We start from the raw sequence: 25,199 nt of genomic DNA on the forward strand, positions 1-25,199 counted from the left end.
ATTACTAAGCTCTGCCATAGGCACCACCTCTCTGTCTCCATCAATGAAAAGATTAAGTGTGTAGATAAGAACACTAATTATGGGGGGATATAAGCAGAAAGAAGACACAACAAGGCAAAAAGCCTCAGTGCGTGCCTGTCCAGAGTGAAGAGTAAGGAGAAATCACATAGTCAACAGCAAATAAATTATCTCTTGTGCTTTGGGTGGTCCTAATGTGTAGGCTACTATACTTGGATACAAACACAATTTATGATGATCTTAAAGGTCACACTGAAGCCTGGTTTTTTTCTTAATAACTCTCTAGGACACTCTGAAGTAAAAGACAATCAATCATGGAAACAGATGGGATATAGAATGTGCTGCTGTGTTGCAATTAGTAAAGCGGGATATGGATAAAGCAAAACTCATTATGCTGAAAAGCAGAAACCCTGCAAATAGCAAAAGACCCTGTGGTCGACCACAGCTGTAAAAACTGAAGGGCAGATGAACCATTTGTGAGGCAGAGACACACAGGTCATGTGCAGATGCTTAGCCCAAACTAGGACAATTAGTAAGTAGTACCCAAACACAAACTGAGAAAACAGCAAGCTTGACAACGTTCTATTCATGGGCCAACAGCAGTCACCTGCCCTTATAAAGAACAATTTTTTATAAAGGGTATTGGATTTGATGGGTTAAAGAACCACAGTCCAAAAAGGTAGAGATGTGTAGATACCATATTTTTGTAGGCAAAACCCACAATTCTAAAGCTTTGTAGATGGCTCCAAAATTTTCCTTGACTTTGTCAGGGCCTAGGAGCCCATCTTTGGTATAAGCGGCTATGGGATACCCTGATTTATCTGCATGTAGGCCAGCTCTGTATCCCAAGGTTGATATACTGCCCTGGTGCCCAAGTGTGGTCCACAGATCAGCAGCAGGATGTCACCTGGGGGCTTGTTGGAAATGCAGACTGTCCAGCTCCAACCTAGAAGAACTGAATCAGCAGACCTTGCATTTTAACAGAATCTCCAGATGATTCCAACTTTAAAGCTGGAACAACAATAGCCTACAACTAGGGTGACCCATCACCTGGGACCTGGTGTAAATACTGACAGTCCTACGCTGTGGGAAACTTCTCAGTTTCAAGCCAACCTGGACAATTGGTCCCAATACCACAACCAAAGGGAGTTCTCAGCAGAGACTTAAGACTCACAGCCACTTGGAAATCACTACACCCTGAAATAATGTCCCAGGCTTTATTTTGGAGGCACATTTGCTTTTGTGTGGTCCCCACATAAAGAATGCAGAACAAGGATGGAAGGATTCATACAAAAAGCTAAGACTTTGAAGAATTTAATGACTCGGATGTAATAACCCAAGGAATCCAATTTGAAACTGAGCAGAAAGAGACCAGGAGACAAGATCTAGGAGCCTAGAGCCATTCTATAGGATTGCTGATACGATCACCAGACCTTTCAAAGCCAGGGTCAGCTGCTCTCCTGCAATTGTTCTCAAACTTTATGTCAGAATCACCCCCAGGGCTTGGAAACAGACAGCTGGGGCCCATCCTTTGGCCATCTGATTGAGAAAATCTGGGGAGGGGCCCAACATTTTGCCTTCCTAACACATTCCCCGGTGATGTACATGGTGACTTACTGGGTTCACACTTGGTGAACCACTGTTCTAAAGGGTCCCAGCTTCTCCATTCTGGGAGAAACAGCTACTTTTATTCCATACCCTGTTCACCAAACAAAACAAAACCCCAACAACAAAGCAATGTAGCATTCTGTTATTCAAAGTGTGGTCCTGGACCAGCAGCATCCAAATCAAATGGGAGCTTATTAGAAATGCAGAATCTCGGGGCGCCTGGGTGGCTCAGTCAGTTAAGCGGCTGCCTTCGGCTCAGGTCATGATCCCGGGGTCCTGGGATCGAGCCCCGCGTCAGGCTCCCTGCTCAGTGGAGAGTCTGCTTCTCCTTCTCTCTCTGCCTACTGTGCTCTCTATCTCTCTGTCAAATAAATAAATAAAATCTTTAAAAAAAAAAAAAAAGAAATGCAGAATCTCAGGCCCCACCGCAGATCAGCTGAGTCAGGATTCATATTTTACCAAGATCTCCTAGTGATTTGTTTGCACAATAAAGTTGGAGAAGCACTGACAGAGGGACTGTTAAGAGGTTATTAAATCTGAATCTTATATATAAATACAACTGCTTAATATCCCCTAACCCTGGATTCTATGCCCTTCTCTTCCTTTTATTTTTTTACTTTTTTTTAAATTTCAACCCTAGAAGAAGAAAGTTTGTTTTCTCACAGCTGCATAGATTCATTGGTCGGAATGGCTAAAACAGCTTACCTTCAGCACCAAGAACAGAAAACTCCATTGCTGACCGTGAAGGAGCATGTACACTGACTCAAGGAACAGAAGGTCTTCTGGTCTTCCCAGGGATGCAACCACTCAGGGGAAGAAGTCACCACAGCCCACTAAGGAAATCTGGACACTGTCAGTGCCCATAGGCAGCCCTAGAAATCTGTGCTCTTTGCAAAAGTTTCTGTACCTCCCAAGAGGGGCAGCATTTATTGGCTGTAGCTCATCCAAAGGTTTGCTTCCTATCTGAATAGCTTACTAAAAAGCAGCATGTTCCCTTCTGCAAATAGGTATTGTTGCTGTCACATTTTCTACCTCCACTTCACTTTTGCCAGGAACACAAGGCCACATACCCTATAATTTCTTCTTTGGATTCCCTGCACTAGATACCAATTCTCCTGGAATTAAAAAAAAAAAAAAATATATATATATATATACATATATAGTACTCATGCATGCTCGCTCTCTTTCTCTCACGAATAAACAGATCTTTTAAAAAAATAGTAATAGCTAGTATTTACAAAGCACATGTTGTGTTCAAGATATTATCTTAAACACTTAACATCCATTACCTTATTTACTCCACAAAACAACCCAAGAGGTGATTTGTTCCATTTTACAGATTAGGGAATTTGAGACACAGAGTAGCTAATTAACTTGCCCAAAGCCACCCAGCAGGCAGATTCCAGAGCCACCACACAAATTAAAAAAAGACATACAATCATTTTTGTCTTATCTTTTCTTTCCATAAAATTCTAGCTTTTTAAAAATTATAATAATGGAAAGGGTGTTTCATGCAAGAGAAACCTTATTGCATTGGACAGAATATGTCTTTTAGGGGTACCTGGGTGGTGCAGTCGGTTAAGCCTCAGGACTCTTGGTTTTAGCTCAGGCTGCGATCTCAGGGTTGTGGGATCGAACTCCGAGTTGGGCTCCACGGTCAGCACAGAGTCTACTTAAGACTCTCTCTCCTTCTAAGACCCTCTCTCCTTCTGCACACCCTCCCTGCACTCTCTCTTAAATAAATAAACAAACAAACAAATAAATAAATAAATTTGAAAGAGAGAGAGCAAGTGAGCAGGGGAGAAGTAGAAGGAGAGGGAAAAATAGACTCTGAGCCCCATGCGGGGCTTGATCTAACAACCCCAAGATCGCTACCTGAGCCCAAATCAAGAGTCAGTTGCTTAACCAACTGAGACACCCAGCTGCCCCTAAAATAAATAAATAAGTCTTTAAAAATTTTTTTTAAAAAATGTCTTTTGACCTATGTGCATCTCTGCTTCCTCCTGTGGTAGGTAGGATAATAAAAAAGCACTCTGCCTCTAACTGAGGTATTGTATAAGTCTGTGCCTGCATCGTATAAACCATAATAGCACAGGACAAAGACAATGATCAAAGGGATGATAATCACTTAAAATAATTTATTAATTCTCACAACATCCTTGTGAAATACAGGAAATTGAGTCTGGATTAACTGCTGGCAACCATCAAAATGTGGCATGCCAAGATTCTATTTTTGTTCTTCAGGTGGGTGGAGGGGGGCTTTCTGCTGCAGAGAATTGCCTCTCAGGAGGGGGAGGGAATGTCAAACCTCTCTGAGGAGTTGCAGGAGAAAGGAAAAAAAGGAACAGAGCACTTCCTACACATACAGCCGCAAGGATGAATGGATGATCACCAAATCTGGCACCCAGCGAGGCTGCATTTCCTAGCCTCCTTCGCAGATGAGCATGGCCACGTGATTCAATTTTTGACAATGGAAAATGAGCGGAAGTCACGCACACCTCCTGCTGTTGTACCCCATGAATTGTTCCCCCCCCGGCCCCGTTGCATGATCTTCTCTCTTGCCCCAACTGCCAAATGGATGCCAATACCCCAGGGCACCTAGCAAACCAGGCATGGAAGATGGCAGAGCCTCTGTCATCCTGGGTCCCTGAAGGAGTGCATGGAGCAATCCTCTTACCTCCTCAGCCCAGGTATGATGCCATTACACTTATTCCATAAAGTTGATTTTACTAAGCAACTGAAATAGGGGCATTTGTCTGTTTGTAGGTGCTATTAGCCAAAAGATGGTACTGATCAATGTCTCCTTTACCTAAAAATCTGCTATACACTTTTTTAAATGTCACTCAGATCATTGCAAATTCCCATGAATAAAGATTCCATCCAGGTTAAAAAAGAAAGATGTCCTTAAAAGGATTAGGGGAGATTTTACTCTTGAATATATGTTAATCTCATTGTTTTCCTCCTAACTCCACACTGGGATTGGCTGCACTGGGTAAATGGGAGTTTGATGGACAGAAGAACAGGGAGAGAGATTTTGCAGCGAGGATGGAGGAGGAGTTTGCTGAAGAGGAGGACGTTTGTCATTCTGAGTTCACCAGGTTTCTAAAACTGAGCAGAGTCAGAAAATGAGGTGAGATGGCTCCAAAAAGAAGCCTCCTGCCTGACAGTTTTGCCAAGACTGGCCTTGGGAGCAGGAACAGAGGAGTGGTAGAGCACTAACCACTGAGGAAGCAGGTTCCAGATCTCACAGGTCCAGGGACTTCAGAGTGAACTCCATGGAAATATACTCTGGGTTTAGGTCAACAAAACCTGATCTCAATATATTTATTGCAATTTGATAGACCAGGAAGGTGCCATGTTTGATCTGTCCAAGACCATGGTAGTATAATTCATTTGCCAAACTCTGAAGAGGCCACAGCTTCCTGTGTCTCACAGTGCCCCAGACAGCAAGCTCTTCTCCAGCCATTCCACCTTTCACTGGGTAACATCAGCTTTCCAGCTTCCCCTACAGCCACCATACCCCATGCCCACCTGTCAACCAGCAGCATCACGTGTGAAATCAACAGAGACATTTTGAGACCTAGGCCAGTTAGTCACAGGGGTAAGGAAAATATGACCATGGTGCACTGCCCCTGTACCTACTCCTTTGTCCCTCGTGAGCAAAAAAGACTAGCATCAAAGATAACTGCTCCCAAAGCATTGTGGCATGAGGTTTGCCAGGAAGCTTCAAAGGAAGCACCCTGTCCTTTGTTCTGGCTGCACACATTTGACAGGCTTTCAGAACCTCAGCAGATCTCCTGGCAAGAACAGCAGTGAGCAAACCCCTCCTCCCCATTGGGTATGGGTAATGCCTCCTGGCAAAGACCTCAAGCACATTCATCTCTCTCCAGGCCCTTCTAGGGCTGCTGTGTGTCTGCAGAACAGATGGGAGAGTCTGCCTGTCTGACTGTGGGCTGTTTTATTTCACTCAATAAACATTTATTGAGCTTCTACTTGTGCCAGGCCCTCTGCTGAGGGACGTTCCACTGACGTGTATGGAGGTGTGCACACAGATGTGCCCCAAGGGACCAGTGCCGAGAGAATACCTCTCCCCCCCAAACATCACCAAAACAACAGGTGAATGGTGGGAAAAAAAATGAACAGCAAATAGCACAACAGTTCGACTTTGCCAGGAGAGAAATGTCATGGTCGACATCAGTGCTTCTCAAACTTCGCCGTGCACGCGATCCCCCGGGGGGGCTTGCAGGTTCTGATTCAGCCGATCTGTGGTGGGGCCAGAGGGTGTCCATTTCTGACAAGCTCCCGGGTGATGCTGCTTATGTGAGGACCCTACTTAGAGAAATAAAACACTTACTTAATTTTCATGCTGATGTGATCTACCACCTTGCTGTTGGATGAGCAGTCAGGAGGTAAATACCGGATTCAAATGTACATGTGCCCACAAAGGAAATGAGCGGATGGAACTCAGTATAATGAGCGTATAAAGTGCCAGGTACTTTGCCTATGTAAATTCAACATATTCTCACAGGTAGGTGCCACTGCATCTCTTTTATAGGTGAACAAACAAATTCAGAACAGTGAAGCAACTTGTCTGGGTCCCACAGCTTAGAAGGACTAAAGATAAGATCTGAAATGAAGTCTCCCTATCTTTTAAAATACATGGTTTACCTGCCGCCTTCTGTTGTCCCCTCATTCATTCAGGTCGACTTCTGTCTGGGAACAGATTGTTTGAAGTGTCACAGATTTAGAAACGGGAGCTGCCTTCATGTGACCCTTGAAATTCAGTAAAATATAATATGTGATCCTCTACTCCGCAGCATTGCTCAATTAATCCAATTTTTAAAAAATGGCTACCATTAAAACCTCTAGATAGATGTTGAACACACACACACACACACAAACACACACACACACATACACCCCACACACCCCAAATTAGCTGGTTTTCCCCTTCTGGCAATAACTTGACAGCAATGAATGGGTATCAATATCTAGAAGTGATGGATTTTTGTCATGTCAGAGCAAAACAATAATAGTAAAGGTCAAGGGTGAAATTCTTTCCGCCATAAGAAGAAATCCTGTGAGGACTGTTTACTGGGAGGCCTCTGGCACAGCCCAGCATTCTCTGGAGAATGGCCGCATGGGCTGCTGAGGCAGGCCAGCCCAGTATTCAAAATATATTGAGTTTCATGCTTAAAGAGTTATGTTTATTGTTTCCTCTAATCAATTTTACTTCACAAAATAGTGTGATATATCACTCTTAAGTTCTCGGAAGAAAGGAATGTCAGAAACCTTACAAATAAAGCACGTGTTAAAGAAAATGGGTACAGGATGGATTCTTAACTGAAGAGAGGATGGACGGCCTACTCTTTCAGCTCATAGGAAATCGTGACCTCGAAAAAGCACCCATGATTTCTCAAGAGAACTATTACTTAACAAAATTTCCACAGTAACAATGAATAATGGCCTGCCAAAGAATATAAATAGAAAAGGATTTAATATATATCTCATAGTCATGAGATTATTGGCCAAGGGAGTCTGGTGCTAATAAGGTCACTCCCTCAATCCCCAAATCAAATGCCCCCACAAAATAATATTCCATATTACTAACTCTTAAAAGGAGAGAAGATAATCCTCTGTAATTTGCAGCCCAATTGGCATTTATTATTCTATAAGGAAAATAAAGAACTCAAAATGATAAAATAATTTCATTCTAAAGTACTTTTTAATATGCTGATCTAACTATAGCTTTGAATTTATAATGAGATGGTTTCCACGCTTTATATCTAAATACAATGAATCTCTGATAAGAACTAAAAATGAAAACAACCTGACTTATTTCCCATCATTTGCTTATTTCCATAACTGTAGCCAGTCTTGGGCAGTCCTCAATCTTGTCCCTCCCTACTTCATTCTATTACTCTCAGGAATGTTGCTCAATAGAAAATCGAACCAACAAAAACGGACAACTGTTAATGCATCATTAGGCCTTTGGAGCACAAAAACAGACTGCATCAATTAAAAACAAGGGTCCTGGAATATATTTGCTGTCTTCTGATTATTAAAACTCCAAAAGTGCCATATTTTAATAGGACCTTTCATATATAATTTTATGCATTAGCTCCACATAATAATATAACAGACAATAGATATAAAATTCCCAAATATATGCATGAATAAGCTCAAAATAACAATTTCTAGAATTTCTATACTTTCTAACCCTACTGTACAACCATTATCATTAATCAGTATAAAACTCCTATTTATAATTACAAAATGTTTGCTAATGATTTCATTAACAGTAAACTACTGTATTGTTATTTGCTATATTAAAAAAGACTATTGGGATTAGAGTTACATAATTAACTTGCCTCCCGTTGGTCTAATTTTTCTACTCCTCTAAAATATGAGCATAGCCTCCAGTTTTGATGTAAGGGGTTACTATAAATTTGGTTTGATTTTTTTTTCTTTGAACTCTAGTTCTGAGCTTCACCTTACTAAAATCCTATACAGTACTTTACAGGCATCAAAATTATAACACACTTTCTGGAATATCCTACATTAAATAGGGACTTTCTGATTCATTATTGTAGCTTACCAAGGTTACAGTAGCCCTCATCTAAGCAGCAATTCTGACCAATTACAAGCATTTGGCCATGTGCTAAGACTGAAGAACAGGGTTTGTGTGTACATTTTTATGTACAATCTATGTTGATGTTATCATTAGGGCTATGGCAGGTAAATTACTTTTTTTTCCTAATTTGAGAGAGCAAGATCACAAGCAGGGGCAGGGGGAAAGGGAGAAGGAGACTCCCTGCTGAGCGGGGAGCCTGACTCAGGGCTCAATCCCAGGACCCTGGGATCATGACCTGAGCCGAAGGCAGACACTCAACCATCTGAGCCACCCAGGGGCCCCTCTAATTGTATTTTTAAATCTTACATAATATTTTTAGAAATATGACCTTAGGTGGAAAAACTGGGACTATGTCCATGGATTCATTCTGTTAAATATACGGTGTCTCAAGTTTGAGAAAGCAAATAGGGAAACATTTGGTTTAGTTTGGTTGTTTTTATCTTTTAGAACATCTCTTGGAGGGTGCCTGGGTGCCATAGTCAGTTAAGCGTGGGGACTCTTGGTTTCGGCTCAGGTCATGATCTCAGGGTCATGAGATCCAGCCCTGCACTGGGCTCTGTGATCAGCGCAGAGTCTGCTTAAGACTATCTCTCCCTCTCCCTCTGCCCCTCCCCACTGCTCTCTCTCTCTCTAAAATAAATAAATAAATCTTAAAAAAAAAAAAAAGAATATCTCCCAGATACCTATCTCCAGTCAAAAAATATTATAATGGTATTTCATTTAGAGTGTCTTCCTGGATTTCCTCCCCCACACTACCGCCCTACTGCTCTCCAAAACTTGGCAAGAATCTGAATCAGTGTGTATTATGATGTTTATATTCCTAGCTAGAACATGACTTCCCAAAGGCACTGTGTAATTGGTTTGCATTTGTTTGTTTGTTTTGTTTTTATCCCCTGCACCTAGGATAGCTGAAAGAGAATAGATGCTCCATAAATACTTATTAATGATTCAGTAGTGGCTGTGCTGGGTGTCATCGTCACATTTTCCTTCCCTCTTACTCATGCCAGATCAAAGAAAGTGGCCTAGTAGGAATAGTAGCAAATACGAAGCATTTAGATTCCAAATCTATAAAAAGTATTTACATACATCCCTCAAGCAATCCTTTGAAACTCATTGTGAGTTAGGAAACTTGGGTTTCTCTTTCATACAAAGGGACTCTAAAGCTCAGAGAACATGTGTATATTGCCCATATTCATATGGCTTGGCTGGAAAATCGTAAAAGCAGTTCCTGGATCCGGGTCCTTAGGCACCAAATCCAAATGCTTTGCTATGAAACCACAGCACAGGGAACTTCTGGGAAACAGAAAACCCTCCATCCACCTCAAATAAGGCAACAAGGGGCCAGGACGCGATGAACCCAATTCTAACTATTCCATTCCTTTACAACTTTACCACTTCATTTAATAAGGGACAAATAAGCACTGTTCCAATCTAGGCAGTTGTATGTTCTGTCATTTTTAAATCTACAGCATGAGAATGGATGGTCGATGATGAAATCCTGGGTGCCCCCATCTAGAATCATGTCGTAAAAAACCCAGGGCTTTACATGCATGTGTCCATTTAATCTTCACAACCGTCTCAGGGTTAGGTGATAATGATCCCATTTTGCAGGTGAGAAAACTGAGCGTCAAGAAGAGAAATACCCCTTGCCCAGGGCCACACGTCTGGTGAGTGGTAGAGCCCTAATTCAAAGTCCACTCAGTGTGACTGATGGAGCTGTGCTCTCAACTATTCCACAATCCTATCACCCCCTACTCCCATCCAGATGGAGCCTCAAACTCAATCTGTAGAATGTATTTTCTCCAGTGCCTCTTCATGCACTTTGATACATTGTAAAATAAATTCTCCTTTGAAGTCAGTTTTTTAAAGGGTATTCTCCCTATCTCTTGTGAAAATTAATAAAGGGAAACCTCCTGAGGTTGAGTCAAAAGGCTAGAAGGGGGAGCCATACATGCAAGGTCAATTACAGGAAGGATTGTCAATTGCAGGTCCTAACAGAAGAATCTCAACAGAAAGAATCATCAGTTATGGGCCCCAAAAGGTAAAGATGTACATTGCATCTCCTACAAGAAATCCACTACCCTGTGACTCAGCCAGTGTGAAACTCTCATCACGCTGAACTGCTGCTTTTCTCCAAAGGACTTTCATTCAAAACAACCCCTCCCAATTGCCTCCTTCTTCTCTATAAAATAAAGTTCCTCTCCCTTTTGTTGGACTTGTTTATGGTTTTGCCATAGCTTGCATGTCCCAAATTGCAATTCTCTGTTATTCCCAAATAAATCTATTTTTTACTGGTAAAATAACCAGCTTTTCTTTTTAAGGTTAACACTAAAGATAAATGCAATTTGTCCAGATTGAGATCTGTGCTTGAATTATCCAAACTGTTCCTTCATGCTCTTTAAAATTCAGTCGATAATTCATCACACCCTTTCTGGATTCCTTTTGCTTGTGCAAACTTGAAAAGTATAAACCAAGAAAAAGTGGCATTTAAACACTTATGTAAAGTCAAACACTCCAGAAACAATATTGTTGCATTAATTATTTTCCCTTTCTTTCCCAGATAGGTTAAAATAAGTAGAACATTAAGTCATACTGTCACATGCAGAAGCAGCAACCGAAAATTTCCCCATGTTACTCTACTGGAGTATTTTAATATCTTTGTCAATGACAATTCCTAAATTAAGTATTTTTTAATCAGATTCAATACTTTTTTTTCTCAAACATGCACTTTACTTAGTATGAGTAAAACCATCAATTGCCAACTGGCAGCCCACAAAGCAAATTTAATCTCAAATATATTAGGTTTTCATGCTCCTATTATTTTTAATTTTGATTTTGTCAGCATTAAAAAAAAAAAACAAACCTGGATATTTCATACAGATATCCAGAGTCACACAAAATTCCAGATTTCTAAACCCTCATTTCAAGTCAGATATTTGCCATTACCAGGCAGAAATTGCTCGAGGGGCGCTTGGCTGGCTCCATCAGTGGAGCCTATGACTCTCGATCATGGGGTTGTGAGTTCGAGCCCCATGTCAGGTGTAGAGATCACTTAAAAATATGATCTTTGAAGAAAAAAAAAAAAGAAAGAAATTGCTCAGGAGCAAAACAAGTACCTGGAGCTGAGTTACGGCCACCTTCTTTCACATTCTTAGCCCATATTACTATTTTTACACATTCTGCCTGCCTCCCTTTCTGACTTCGGACTCTTGAAGGCATTTGAATGTTCTACCCCAAAAAACAAAAGTTTCCTTGTTTATTTAAGCTTGGTTTTTTGGAGACCATGTCTTCCAAAATTAAATAATCAATTTTTGTTTTGTTTTATTTAATACTATGGGTGTTTTTAATCTGCAGTGGCTCCGTTATGGGATGTACTAAAATAACACCACTCTTCCCTTCACCAAAAGTTACAGGTTTCCAATTAATTCAGTCAGATCATCTAGTCTGTCCCAGCTGACAAGTACATTCCCAGAGGTAGATCTCATAGGCCCCGTGGTAGGCAAAATTTTGACCCCCATATCTTTCACTCCCTGATGTCATTCTGGTAAATATGCTACCCTATTTGAAAAAAGGGACTTGGCAGATGTAATTAAGATTACTAATCAGTTTGGAGTGCCTGGGTGGCTCAGTCGGTTAAGTGTCCAACTCAGGTATGATATCTGGGTTGTGGGATCAAGCCTCTCACCTGACTCTGAGCTCAGCATTGAATCTGCTTGTCCCTCTCCCTCTGCTCCTCCTCCACTCCCGCATTCTCTCACTCTCTCTCTCCCAAATAAATAAATAAATAAAATCTAAAAAAAAAAAAGATTATTAATCAGTTTACCTTATAATAGGGAGATTATCTTGGATTATCTGGGTGAGCCCAATCTTATCATGTGAGCCCCTATTAAACAGAGAACTTCCTCTGCTTGGAGGCAGATGAGATGTAGGAAAAGAAGAAGTCAGAGACTTGAAGCAAAAGAAGGGCTGAACTCATTGTTGCTGGTTCTGAAGACAGAAGGGTCCATGAGCCAAGAAATACCTTAAGAAGTTGAGAATGATCCCCAGCTGACAGCCAGCAAGGAAATGAGGACCTCAGTCCCACCACCAATGGAAATGAATTCTTCCAACAACATGAATGAGCCTAGAAGCAAATTCTTTCCCAGAACTTCCAGCTAAAAGCTCAGACTGGCCAATACCTTAATTTTTTGGTCTTGTGAGACCCTAAACAGAGTATCAGCCATGCATACATGCCTAGACTTCTCACCTACAGAAACTGACATAATAAATTTGTGATGTTATAAGCTAGTAAGTTTGTGTTAATTTATTAAGGCAGTGATAGAAAACTAAACAGGTCCCATGGGTCACCAGTGACCCCAGTAGATAATATCAGAAAGCGTCTGAATGCTTCATCCATAGCAATCATTATTTCTTTGTTGATGTGACATTGTCATTAATCATTTATGTTTCTAAGCCAATCATATTGATTTGGAGCCTGTATCCATTTTCTATCTCTGCCATAACAAATTAACACAAACCGAAAAATAAATGGGCCAAAATTGATACTGAGAAAATTAAGTAAGTAGTGTATAAATCACAGGGAAACTGAACCTCTTCAAATTAAATTTTTCAGAATTATCTCTTTAACTCTCTTAAATATAATGTTGAATGTATTGATATGTTTGGCAAGAAAGAGCTCTCTACTCTAAATTTGACTTCTTTATTAAATTATTTATCAAAAGAATACTACAGTTGCCATTGTGTCTGTGAGACATTTGCTACAGTTTTAAAATTAAATGCAGAGCACATTCACAGACCATCAATTTGGGACCTTCTTTTGTCAAACTCTGTTTTTTAAATAAAGTCAGCCTTCTTTTACTAGCGGAAAAATCATAAGGAAGATAAGACAATATATTCACTCAATAAAAGACTGTTTAAACTGGATTCATCTCGGAGAGCAGTACCATTTTCAGTACAGGAGAGAGGGGAACAGATGACCACATTACTCAGTGTTTAAAACCAGGAAGGTATGGGATCCGTAGTTAAACCTATCTCCCTCTAACTCTATGCTAGTTCTCTTCATAAAATGTATTGTTACCTAAAATTATAGTTTTAGGTGTCCACTCTATTGTCTCTTAATAGAATGTCAGCCACGCGTTCTTTTTCACTGATGGACATCTAGTCTTTACACTAGTGCCTGGTACATAGTAGATTCTCAATAAATACTTATTAAATGAATGAAAAAAATAAATGATGAAAACTCTAGGTCATCATCCAGCAGTTCTGATATACTAATTTTATCCTCATTTATCTACACACTAAATTGTTCTTATGCCTTTCGTTTCTAACCTTCATGTCTCCAGTGTCCCCATTAAAACTGTAAGTCTCTCCTTCCTTATTTATTCAGCAATATGACTGAGCACCCTGGATTTTCCCTGGCTTACTCAAGAGTCATTCACTCATTCATTCAACAAAGGAAATCAGCAGATGAAGTTAGAAGGATAACAGGGGGCTAGATCATGAAGTCTCTTAGGCTACTGTATGGTCTTGGGATTTTAGTAAGAGTGAGACGTGGGAAGCCACTGGAGGACCCGCACACAGTAAGTGTCGTATTCTGAGTGACATCTGAAAAAGGGCAATCTAGTTACTATATGAGACATGGGAGCAACAAGGTCACCAATCAGAAAGTTGTTGGGATACTCTTTTTTTACTGCCCGTGTTCTCATGTTATTCAAACGAAGTTCTGTGATGAACTTTGTTAGAACACAGGATTCATTTGGGAATCCCTTGTGAGACACTCAGCACCAAATGCCAACTGCTGTCTCCTTTATACTCAGTCCCTCCCTGTGTATAACATCACGGAGCATGGCCTCTGCAAAGAGCCAAAGAGAACACTAATTGCAACTACCTCAGTTTACAGAAGAGGAGGTTCCCTTTTTCTCATTCCTTGATCAAGGTTCATTTCCCCTACATAATGACCTCTTATTTCTCCTCTGCTCAAACCCAGTGTTTTATAGCATTCATTCTCACTGAAGACTATAACATGTGTACCTCCAAATTAAAAGGCACATTGCCTTGAGAGAGACAAAGAAGAGCAGGCAACCACTAAAATCTCTTAATTCTTTTCCGAAGCCTATGGTGTATATGCCATCCCAGTCTAAAAATCCCACTAGATTTTAGGCTTCCCCACTAACCACTTTGGACAGACAGACTATGATGAGTTACCTTTACCACGCTTTCCCATGAAATATCTAACCTAAGATTTACCCAACTGACCTATATGGGTTGAGCCCATAGGACGAATGAACGCCACGCCCCTCACTCATCAATTCTTTAAAAATATCATTAAAGCAGATACTATGGCTTCAGGGCATTCCAGAAACTCACTCAACTTGAATATATTCAGAGATAGAGAACCTGGGTGTTGCTGAGGACGTGTCTCTTCTGCAGTATAGAGCATGACAGCTCAGAAGATCGGAGTTGTCATTCCCATGATTTTAATCTTGCATCCTTTGCATAAGTAATTTAACCTTGTTTAATGTTTCCTCACCTATAATATGGACCTGCTGAGAGTGAGGAATAAACAAAACAAAATGTATCAAGCATTTAGCACAGAGTTTAGCACATGCCAAGCACTCAATAAATATTAGTTACTGTCATTTAGGCTATTATTCTAGTTGTCATCATCATTGTCAAGATGGACATGTATCTTCCAAAATGGTATCTGGGCTCAGGAAGCAGGCTTGCTACCTTAATATCACTACTTCTTGGGAATAAGGACTACTTCTTGGGAAAAGGTCACTCTAGAACTTGGTAGCATGGATCCACAAAATAATTTACCAATCCCTTTCTTCTACCTCTTACATGTTCATTTGTTGGCAGAGGGAAACAAGGCAAGAATTTTAAGATACCTTAAGATATCTCACCTATCCTGGAGATAAGTTTGAAGTGATGGATGCAAAGACCACCCAGTACAAAAGGCAGGGGCAATGTGGTAAATTAAATCCTAGAATCAAAGTAACACCAGGGACAAAAGCTCATGTACATCTTTCTATTCTGTTCAGTTTTGCTTATAAAAGGAAGATGAAAAAAGACAAAGGATGAGGGAAAGCAGAAGGGGAGTAAGAAAGCAAAGGACTAAGAGAAAGTGAAGTAAAAAGAGAAGCACTGAAGAAGAAGGAAAGAAATACTAGTGGGAGAGAAGCAAGAAGGAAGAGAGCAAAAAGAAAGCAAGTGAAGGGCCCCTGGGTGGTTCAGTTAAGCATCTGCCTTTGTGGGATTGAGCCCCACATCAGACTCCCTGCTCAATGGGGAGCCTGCTTCTCCCTCTGCCCTTCACCCTGCTTGTGTTCGCTCTTGCTTTCTCTCTCTCTCTCAAATAAATAATAAATAAAATCTTAAAAAAAAAAGAAAGAAAGAAAGAAAGTAAAGAAGATTCCTAGAAGACCAACCCTGCAGCCCAGTGTCATCGAAGGTTAAAGCCAGGACCAGCACTGTAAAACTACCAGAGAAAATGAAGTGCATTTACAATTGAACCAATTCTTACATTCCTGTCCCTCTTTTGTAAAGGGAAATGCCTCTATCTCTAGAAAATTAAAACTCCTACTTTTCGTGATCTTTGAGTTCCAAGAACAGCATGGAGCGATCATTTGAATCTTGTTTACATGGTTACATGGATGTCATTGCTACCCTGTTGAAGTAAAACTTCGTAACTCCAAAGGGACTAAATACAAAGTGAAGTGACTCAAGGATGCCTGTTTTGCTAAGAACACTGGACTCCCAGCCAAAGCGGGCAAAGCTGGAACAGCGAACAATTCCGGAGTCCACTGACTATACATCTCATCTCATCCAGTTATTTTTGCCTTCCTTTTCTATTTGTCAAAAAATCTGTACCTGAACATTTAGCATGACTTATACTCAATCTTTTAGTTATGTTTCTAGATAAGCTTTTGATTAAATCTCGTCTGTTGGTCAAATATAAAGAAACAAACAATGAGACAGACCATTAAAGATTACAATTACTTAAGCTTACTTCCTTTAGTGGTAGAACTTTACCTGACTTCATTTTCCTAAAATTAAACCTAGGGAAGTATTCCAAATTTGGCAAAACATTGACAACCGAAGATTCCATAATTTGTTGTTTCAGTATAGAAGTCAACCAAGCGTATTTCCCTTCCCATAAAGGACTTCCTCCTTACAAGTTATCCCACCACTCAGTATTAAATTGGTGGGATACCTTGCAAAGAAGATGCCCTTCTTTATTGACATCCAACTTCCTAGTGCTCAGTTGTGTAAAATGTATCTCATACAAAATGTAAAAGGATGCAAGTCAATTTAACTTTAAAGAGTGATACTAATAATAATTTACACACAACTGCATCACATCCAGACAAAAATATAGGTAAGAGGTGTTATTGACCTGGACTCTGGAGGTTGAAATGGAAATGGACAGAGCAGGTAGATACAAGCAGGAGTAACAGTGAAAAAATTGCTTATCAGCTGGTATGGCCAGAACACTGCATCAGAGCAGACACAGATTATAAACCACCAAAACCAGGAGGCAGATCTGTGTATATCAGGTAAACACCCACCCAGAACACAAAGTACATGATGAATTAAGAAATATATTGGTGGGGGCGCCTGGGTGGCTCAGTTGGTTAGGCGACTGCCTTCGGCTCAGGTCATGATCCTGGAGTCCCGGGATCGAGTCCCACATCGGGCTCCCTGCTCGGCAGGGAGCCTGCTTCTGCCTCTGACCCTCCCCCCTCTCATGTGCTCTCTCTCTCTCATTCTCTCTGTCTCAAATAAATAAATGAAATCTTTAAAAAAAAAAAAAAAAAAGAAATATATTGGTGGCAAAGGGGTAAAGTTCCTGAAATGCACAACTGGATATATGGTAGCACCATTTCCCCAAATGAGAAAGACTGAGAGGAGAATAAATTTGGTGTACTGTGGTAGTAGAAATATAGATTTTAATTTCTAATGTAAGAAGTTATAGATGCTTGGGAAACGTCGGAGAAGTAGATAGTTGAATAGATTCTTCTGGAGCTCAGAGGTCAGGTATGAACTAAAGAAATAAACTTAGCCTATAGATAAGATTTAGAGCTATGAGAATGGAAGAAATTACTTAAAGGGAGGGGGGGCTGGGGAGCTAAGAAGAGGGTCCAGGATAGATTCCCAAGGTTAGAAAGATCCCACCTTTATTCAGAGACAGACTAATGAAAGAGGAGCTAGCTGAGAAATAATAAAAGCCTAAGGAGGAAAACTGGGGATGTACAGTGTCAAAGAAACCATACCAGAGTCACCCATGCCAAGAAAAGTTAACTTATAGGGATGCCTGGGTGGCTCAGTTGGTTAAGCGTCTGCCTTCAGCTCAGGTCATGATCCCAGGGTCCTGGAAATCGAGACCCGCATCAGGCTCCCTGCTCAGTGGGGAGCCTGTTACTCCCCCTGCTTGTGCTCTCTCTCTCTCTACCAGATAAATAAATAAATAAAATCTTAAAAAGAAAAAAGAAAATACAACTTATGAAGGAAGAGGGACCAGTCAACTCTTGCAAATGCTCCCAGAAGAGCATCTGAGTAAGAATGTAGCTCACTGGATCAGACCACATAGTGGTCACTGCTGATCTCAATAAAAGTTGCTTTTCTAAATGGTGGAGGCAGAAGCCATGTTGGAGTAGGATGGATGCGTAGTAAAGGAGAGAGAAAGTGAAGCCACCTTATACAGACAAGCCTCACCAGAAATTTGACAAGGACGTAGAAGAAAGAAATGAAGTGAGGGATGTGGAGAAGTGTGGGACTCAGGATTTGTTTTCAAGATGGAAGACATTAAGATATGTTGACATGTGATCTTCACAACTCTGTGATCTAGAGAGGTATTATTTCCCTCATTTACCAGATAACAAAATTGAGGCTCAGAGAGGTTTAAAAACTTGATCAAGTTCTCACAGCTGGTAAGAGGCAGAGCTGAAAGTTGAGCCCATTCTATCTCATTCCAAAGCCCTAGGATAGATTGCTACTTAGTGCATTTTATTACATGTATTTATCCAATAACTGCCTCCCTCACTTTCTAAGTACAGCGACTGAGTCTAACCCATCCTTGAATCCCTAGCACCTACTGCAATATCTTTTCGTTAATAATAGAGACTTAGTAAATGTGTCACAGAAATGAATGAATTAACCCAAAGTCAGACTTTAGCCTTCAAAACAGAACTTGTCTACAGATCAGGGATTTAAAGAAAAATAGAAATATAGAGAAATCGGGGAGCCTTTGAAATATTTGTAATATAAAAGTGGTAACAGGAACAGTGACTTTCTTTAAGGGTGAAGAGAGTAATTAAACCTGTATTCAAATGTACTTTGTTCACACAGTTGCATTTCCCAAGTTTGTAACCAGCAAAACTGTAAGAACTTGCCCTAATCTTATGCAATCACCAGTCTCCACCATAATGCACAGCTTGCTTGTCACTTACTGTGTTGTTTTTTTTCCCCCAGAGCTTAAAATACATACAAGGTCCTTATTCCCACATGGAATCCACTCTTAGGTAGTAATTGTGCTGTTTCACATGAAACCAGTGTATTTGTATGGAAAGGAAAAGAGGCATTCAATCATTGTGATATTCTGTGTGCCTCACAAGAATAAATGGATTTTTTTAAACATTCATGTGATTGACCGATTCCTCCCAACCACTACATGTTCTGCTCAGCTGTTTTGCTGGCATGTTACTTCAGAGCCTTTTTAATACAGTTCTTAATTGTTCTCTTTATCATATGAGCAAGGCACTTTTAGCAAAGATCCTAAAGTTAAAATAATCCACAATAGTTTTAAAATGTACAAACTCTGATGTTTGTCTCAGAATGTTAATAACTTAAGTTTCTGCTAAAAGAATTTTGTTTTGAGCTTTCTCCAATAAATTTCTTCCTTCTCAATTTTAGAAAATGTACCCTTTGAAAGTTTGAATAAAAAAAAAAGAGTTTTTCAGGTTAGCAAAATTGCTTCATGATGTAAGTTACAGTACTTTGGTTTGGTTTGGTTAAGATTAGCTAGGAAAGAAGTCTAAGGTCTGCCCATCGACTAATTACATATATAGTTAAAAACTACTTGCACCAAGTTAAATAAAATAAGGATGCCTAAAGTAGGTTGAATTTGCATTCTGATTATTTCCAGATGACTTCTAATCCCACAAAGTTTTTTTTCTATCCTTTTCTTGCTTAATGTAAGGATTACGGATTAGTCTCACCCCCCAGTATATCTATAAGCATCAAGTATTTTTTTTTCCTAAAAAGGATATACTATACAATTTAGCTATTCATTTATGCAAATGATGGTAAACAGAATTATAAAGACAGATAATAAACAGCAAATGAGGTTATTTTGTCTCACGCTTTATGTTGTCAGAGTTCTGAGCATGGTTTAGTGTTTTCTATTCATGACTCTATATTACCAAATTACTCCCTGATGGTGTCTCAGATGCGCTTTTGTCTGCAAATGGGAAGGAATAAAATACCAGGACATTAACGTTAAATTACAATCGTTAATGGCGTAAATACGAAAATAATTACTGCATCATACCATCAATTGTTATGTGTTCATTACGGAAGTTCTTGGAAAGCCTTCATTTTCTTGTTACAATTATTTTTTCCTTTATTTTTGTCTGGCTATTTTATAGCTCTGACAGTACTTTAGCAACATTCAGCAGTTACACAAGCCGTTTAATCCTGTTCAAAGCTTCATTTAAACTTCATTTTAGTTGCGTTTTATTTGTGTATATATGCCTTTTACTTCTTTCTGACAGTCAAAAGGTACTTCCAGAGTAGGTGCTGGAAAGATGTGTCAAGGAGGTTAGCTAAAACCAGCAATAAACTTCTGCGAAGGTTTCAGACTTACTTGCACACCGCTCACTACAATACCTTTATTAATCAAACTAAATGTGCCCCCATTCTCTAGAATTTTAGCTTCAGGGTCCCCACCCCCAACATCTCTTTTTAAGATTAACTTATAATTTTACAGCCAATCAGGCAAGAGGCTTTTAAATCTCTGCTCTCCTTCTTCTTCCCGTTATGTTTCTTCTCCTGTGCTCCATCTCACCTTTCTCCCGCTCCAAGCTCATTCCTCCGCTACCAGCGTTTTCTCTCTAGCTGGCAGGAAGGGGATGTCCTCCAGACACACACACACACACACATACCAGCCGCCTCGCCCTCGGAGGGTCGTCCAAGTGCACCCTTTTGTCTGCTGCACTCCGCGACCATCGCTTAGCCTCTCGCCTGGCAGCCTCGGGCGAGGAGTGACAGGAAAACTCACAGCGCTGTGGCGAGATGGAGGGGGCGCAGGGCGGGGGGGCGGCTCGGCGGGCGGTCCAGCATCCCTGGCCGCTGCGGGCGCCGCGCGCGCACACACACACACACACGCACACACAAACACAGACAGGCACACACATACACACACACACTAAGAAGTCTTCTGTCACCTGTTCGCTTTAAAAGCCAGCTCCAGAGCTAGGTGAAACTTATCCCTCCCCCCACCTCCATCCCACCTCCAGGAGTTAGGGTTCAAGAAAGCATCCTATGGCACAGTTTTTTCCAAAATACCTGAAGGTGGAAAAAAGTGCACTGCAATTACGTATATCCCTAGTACAGCTCTCTTCCTCTTTTTCGCCCATCTTCTCTGTAATCACACCCGTCCTTTTCTTGCTAACACTCTCACAAGCACCCCATCTCTGCTGACAGTCCAGGCTTGTAACCTCAGCCTCCAGGGTTCCCTCTCTGTCCGTGTCCCTCTGCCCGGCGCCAGGCCCCCAGCACTCTCTCCAACTCCTGCCATGTGCAACCCAGCGCTGCCGGCTCCTTAGTCCCAACCGAGGCTCCAAACTTTTTCTAGCCCTTTCTCCAGCCCCAAAACACGCGCATCCCAGAGGTTGAACGCCCTAGCGGGTATCCCAGTCCACACCGGGGAGTGGGGCTAGTACCGCTGCCCCTGTGGGCTCCAGGTCTCGTGGTGTCCCCAGTGCAGGACAGCCCTGGACCTAGCAAGGGAGCCTGGGCGGATCCGGCTGGCAGGTGCCACTTGCCAGCGACTCCCGGGTTCACGCCCTAGGGGACCGCGGGTTTGGCCTGATGAGAACAAAGCTGGAGTCCGGGGAGACTGTCAGCCGGGAGGCGCTAAGACAATAGCAATAAAGGGAACTTGGAAGAGAACCGCAGCGCAAAGTAGTCTCCGAGTCCGGATGTCCTGGGATGGCCGCAGGCTCCCGCTGCAGACCCCCAAGCCCCTAGCCCCGGGCCCAGCCGCAGTACACGCCAAACCCTGGCTCAGCAGCGGTCCTTGGATGCTATGCAAATACCCTGGGAGCCCAGACGCCGCTTAGGGCGCCGGGGACGCTCTGGGACTTGGACAGCAGCTGCCGACAGGAAGACCCGCCAGCGCGCTCTCCTGGCTTTACCTTTCCGCGGGCTGTCTCGGAGTCCGCGGCGCGCCGCCCGCTGGCTGTGCCCTCAGCCCCTGCCGCCGCCGCCGCCGAGAGCAGGCAGCGGGAGCCTGCTCCCTGCGCCCCGCCCTCGAGCCCCAAGCCCCGCCCCCGAGCGCCAGGCCCCGCCCTTGGGCTCAGGCCCCTCCCCCCCACGCTGGCCGACAACCTCGCGGAACCACGCGGGCCCGGTGTAGTTTGCACGCGAGCTGTGACGACCGCGGCGGCTGCGGCTGCTGCTGCTTCTGCCTTCGCTGCCGTCGTGGCCGCTGCTGCTAATGCATTGCATAGACTAGGAAGCCCCGAATTGGCAATGGGTAGCCCCCAACAAGAGAGATGATTGAAATGACCTCTAGAACAGGGCGAGTATGGTCCATGCCAGAGCAGAATCACCATCACCGGAGAGCTTGCTAGAAATGCAAATTTCTGAGCCCCATCCCAGATCAATGGAAACAAAATCTCTAGGGATAAGACCCAGCAATGAGTATTTTAACAAGCTCCTGGGATGATTCCAAGCACAGTAAAGTTGAGAGAGGCACTACTCTTGCTCAGAGAACTAAGGGGTTGATCAGATGCAGTCCTAAAATCCAGGAGCCCACCCGAACCGAAGGTTTAACTTGGCAGCATTTGCAAAGCCCGAGAGTACGCTGTCTGCGCCCTGGATGTCATTCATCTTGCTTTATTGACTGAGAAGTCTTTAGAGATAAACAGAGGGGGGAACACATTTACTTCTGATCTGACAGCTCTAATGAGCTCAAGGAAGAATTATGTAAACATTATTAAGTGTAATAAACACGTATCGGCATCAGACAATCTTCTCAGAAGAAGAGTTGGCAAAAGCCGGCATGAGCCAACGTTTTATTCATAATGTCTTTTTAACTTTATGTTGCCTGTGTAATAAGCCTTTGGCTTTGCTGTTGCCCAGATGGAAAATCATTACCCCAGTAATGGATGAGCCAGTTCAAAAGGAGAGCCACTGGGATGCAGAGCACTTTCATTCATAAATGTTATGTATCAGAGACAGGGGGAACCATCTCCTGCCAACGTAGCCATTTTAATCATCCCACTGCTGTCCAGACTTCTTCTTTCACCTTCCTGAGGCATCACCTGGCTCAAACTCTAAAATCCAAATAAAAGTTAGCTGTTTAGTCACCTTACCATTTTATTTGTCATGAGCTCCCCCACCCTTTTTTCTACTCTACTTTCCAGAGCTTCAGACACTAGTAAATACTGGAGAAACTGCTGATGGCTTGTCAGAGGCAGGACATGAGGGGCTGCCTTGGTTTCCACTGCTAGCTCTAGAAATTGATTCTGGCTTTGAACTGTTATTTTGGGCAGATTTGGAAGCCAGAAGTTTGGGTCCTCAAGGAAGCCTGGTCAGTTGTATCCAGAACAGGTGGACCTTCAGGAAACCTCTTTTCCATCCCCTTCATGGTCCTTTTTCATCAAAAATGGCAACCCACTCCTAGCACTAATAACATTACCATTTTAAGTAATGAAAGGGGCATCATTATCAAGACAACCAGTCCATCAAAAATTGGAACAGTTTAGCTCCCCCCCCCCCACCAATTCCATGTGCTATGAGAGAAAGGACTAGAAATCTGGCCTCACAGGGCTTATTCTAGATGGTAGTAAGAATAGGAATAGGAAAGAAGGATAAGAAGAAGAAGGAGAAAGGGAAGGAGAAGGAGGAGGAAGAGAGAGAGAGAAAGAAAGAAAGAAAAGAAAAGAAAGATAAGGAAGGGAGGAAAACCGAAAGGAAGGGAGAGAGGAAGGGCCAATAACTACTACTCAGGTCTCAGAAATTAAACAAAAAGAAAATTTAAAAGAGATGGTGGGGGGTGTCTGGGTGGTTCAGTTGGTTGAGCAATCAACTCAGGTTTCGCTTGGGTCATGATCTCAGGGTTGTGGGATTGAGCCCTGAATTGGGCTCCGCTCTCAGCGGGAGTCTGCTTGGGATTCTCTCCCTCTCACTCTGCCCCTCCTTGCCCCCCTCCCCCACTCGCTCACTCTCTGTCTCTTTCATAAATAAATAAATAAAATCTTTAAAAAAAGAGAGAGAGAGGGTGCCTGGGTGGCTCAGTTGGTTAAGCGACTGCCTTCGGCTCAGGTCATGATCCTGGGGTCCCTGGATCGGGTCCCGCATCGGGATCCCTGCTCGGCAGGGAGTTTGCTTCTCCCTCTGACCCTCCCCCCTCTCATTTGCTCGCTCTCTCTCATTCTCTCTCTCTCAAATAAATAAATAAAATCTTTAATAAAAAAAAAGAGAGAGAGAGAGATGGCAGGGTAAAGAGAGGAGGTGTGTTAAGTCTGGGTTCTGCAGAGGAACAGAACCAATAGGAGATAGAGACAGAGATTGACAGAGACAGAGATGAGATAGAAAGAGAGCTAGAGAGAATTATTATAAGTTATTGGCTTATGTGATTATGGAGGCTGAGAAGCCCCACCATCTCCTGTCTCAAGCTGGACACCCAGGGGCATAGTCTGAAGGCCTGAGAACTGGTAGCACTGAGGACAGGAGAAGACTGATATTTCAGCTCCAGCAGTTAAGCAGAGAGAGGCTAAATCCTCCATTCCTCCACCTTTTGGTTCTGTTCAAGCTCTCATGGGATCGGAGAATTCCCACTCCCACTGGGGAGGGCCATCTGCTTTACTCAGTGCACCCCTTCAAATGCTGATCTCTTCCCAAAAACACCTTCACAGGCATACCCAGAAGTAATGTATAAGCATAAATCTGGGCACCGAGTGATCCAGTCAAATTGATACATAAAACTATCATGGCGCATCAAGAGCAGAGCTCCATTCTTACCCATTCTTACCCAACTGTTTGTCAAGGGTAGGTTTCTTAGGTCAGGTTCCAAGGAGCAGGCCCTGAGTGAGGATTTATGTGCAAGTGATTTATGAAGAAAGTACTCCCAGGGGAATCCACTAAGGGAATTGGGGTTGGGGGTGAGGATGGGGGAGCAGAACTGGGAAGAGGAGAAAGCGAACCAAGGGTCTAGAAGTCCCACAGTGAGTAGGGCTTGGACTCATGCTGCAGAGAAGCTCTGGAGTTTTAGCCTCTAATTTGTCTCAAACTGAGCTAAGAGAGCTGGGCATTCATATTCCTTTGCTGGACAGTTTATTGGTTAACAACCTCCCAGGGGAAATAAACTCCTTGGCACTTAAGTAGGCTCCGGTAGCTTGAGGGTAGTCCTTTAAAGAAAAGTCGGCGTTGCTGTTGAAAGCAACTCAGAAATATGGAGGAGGTGGGATGGCACAGAAAAATACTAAAAAAGGATTCGAGAGTACCTGAGGTGAGCACTGACTTGGTCTGTTTCAATGTGTGACTTCTGATACGTGAAGTTTTCCAGCTCATGTACCAAGCATGAGCTGAGGGCCTGAAACCCCAGCCAAGAGGGGTCAACACTGGGAAAGCAGCAAACAGCTAATGCGATATCCTATGGGTTCAGGAAGTAGGGGTATTGAGGAGGCTTGGACAACCTCAAGTCATGTCA

The 25,199-nt window shown here is 42.3% G+C and overlaps 1 protein-coding gene across 1 annotated transcript in view; it reads right to left on the reverse strand.

Annotated features, from left to right (window-relative positions):
- RARB (retinoic acid receptor beta) overlaps positions 1–21,739 on the reverse strand; it is a 703,788-nt gene extending 682,049 nt beyond the window's left edge. The window contains exon 1 of the mRNA XM_081825597.1: positions 21,679–21,739. The gene's annotated coding sequence lies outside the window, so the exon portion shown is untranslated. The remainder of the gene's footprint in view (positions 1–21,678) is intronic.
- Between the last annotated feature and the right edge of the window lie 3,460 nt (positions 21,740–25,199).

Source organism: Leptonychotes weddellii, chromosome 1, assembly GCF_054177405.1.
Source record: "Leptonychotes weddellii isolate Sample4059 chromosome 1, ASM5417740v2, whole genome shotgun sequence".
NCBI classification, from domain to species: Eukaryota; Metazoa; Chordata; class Mammalia; order Carnivora; family Phocidae; genus Leptonychotes; species Leptonychotes weddellii.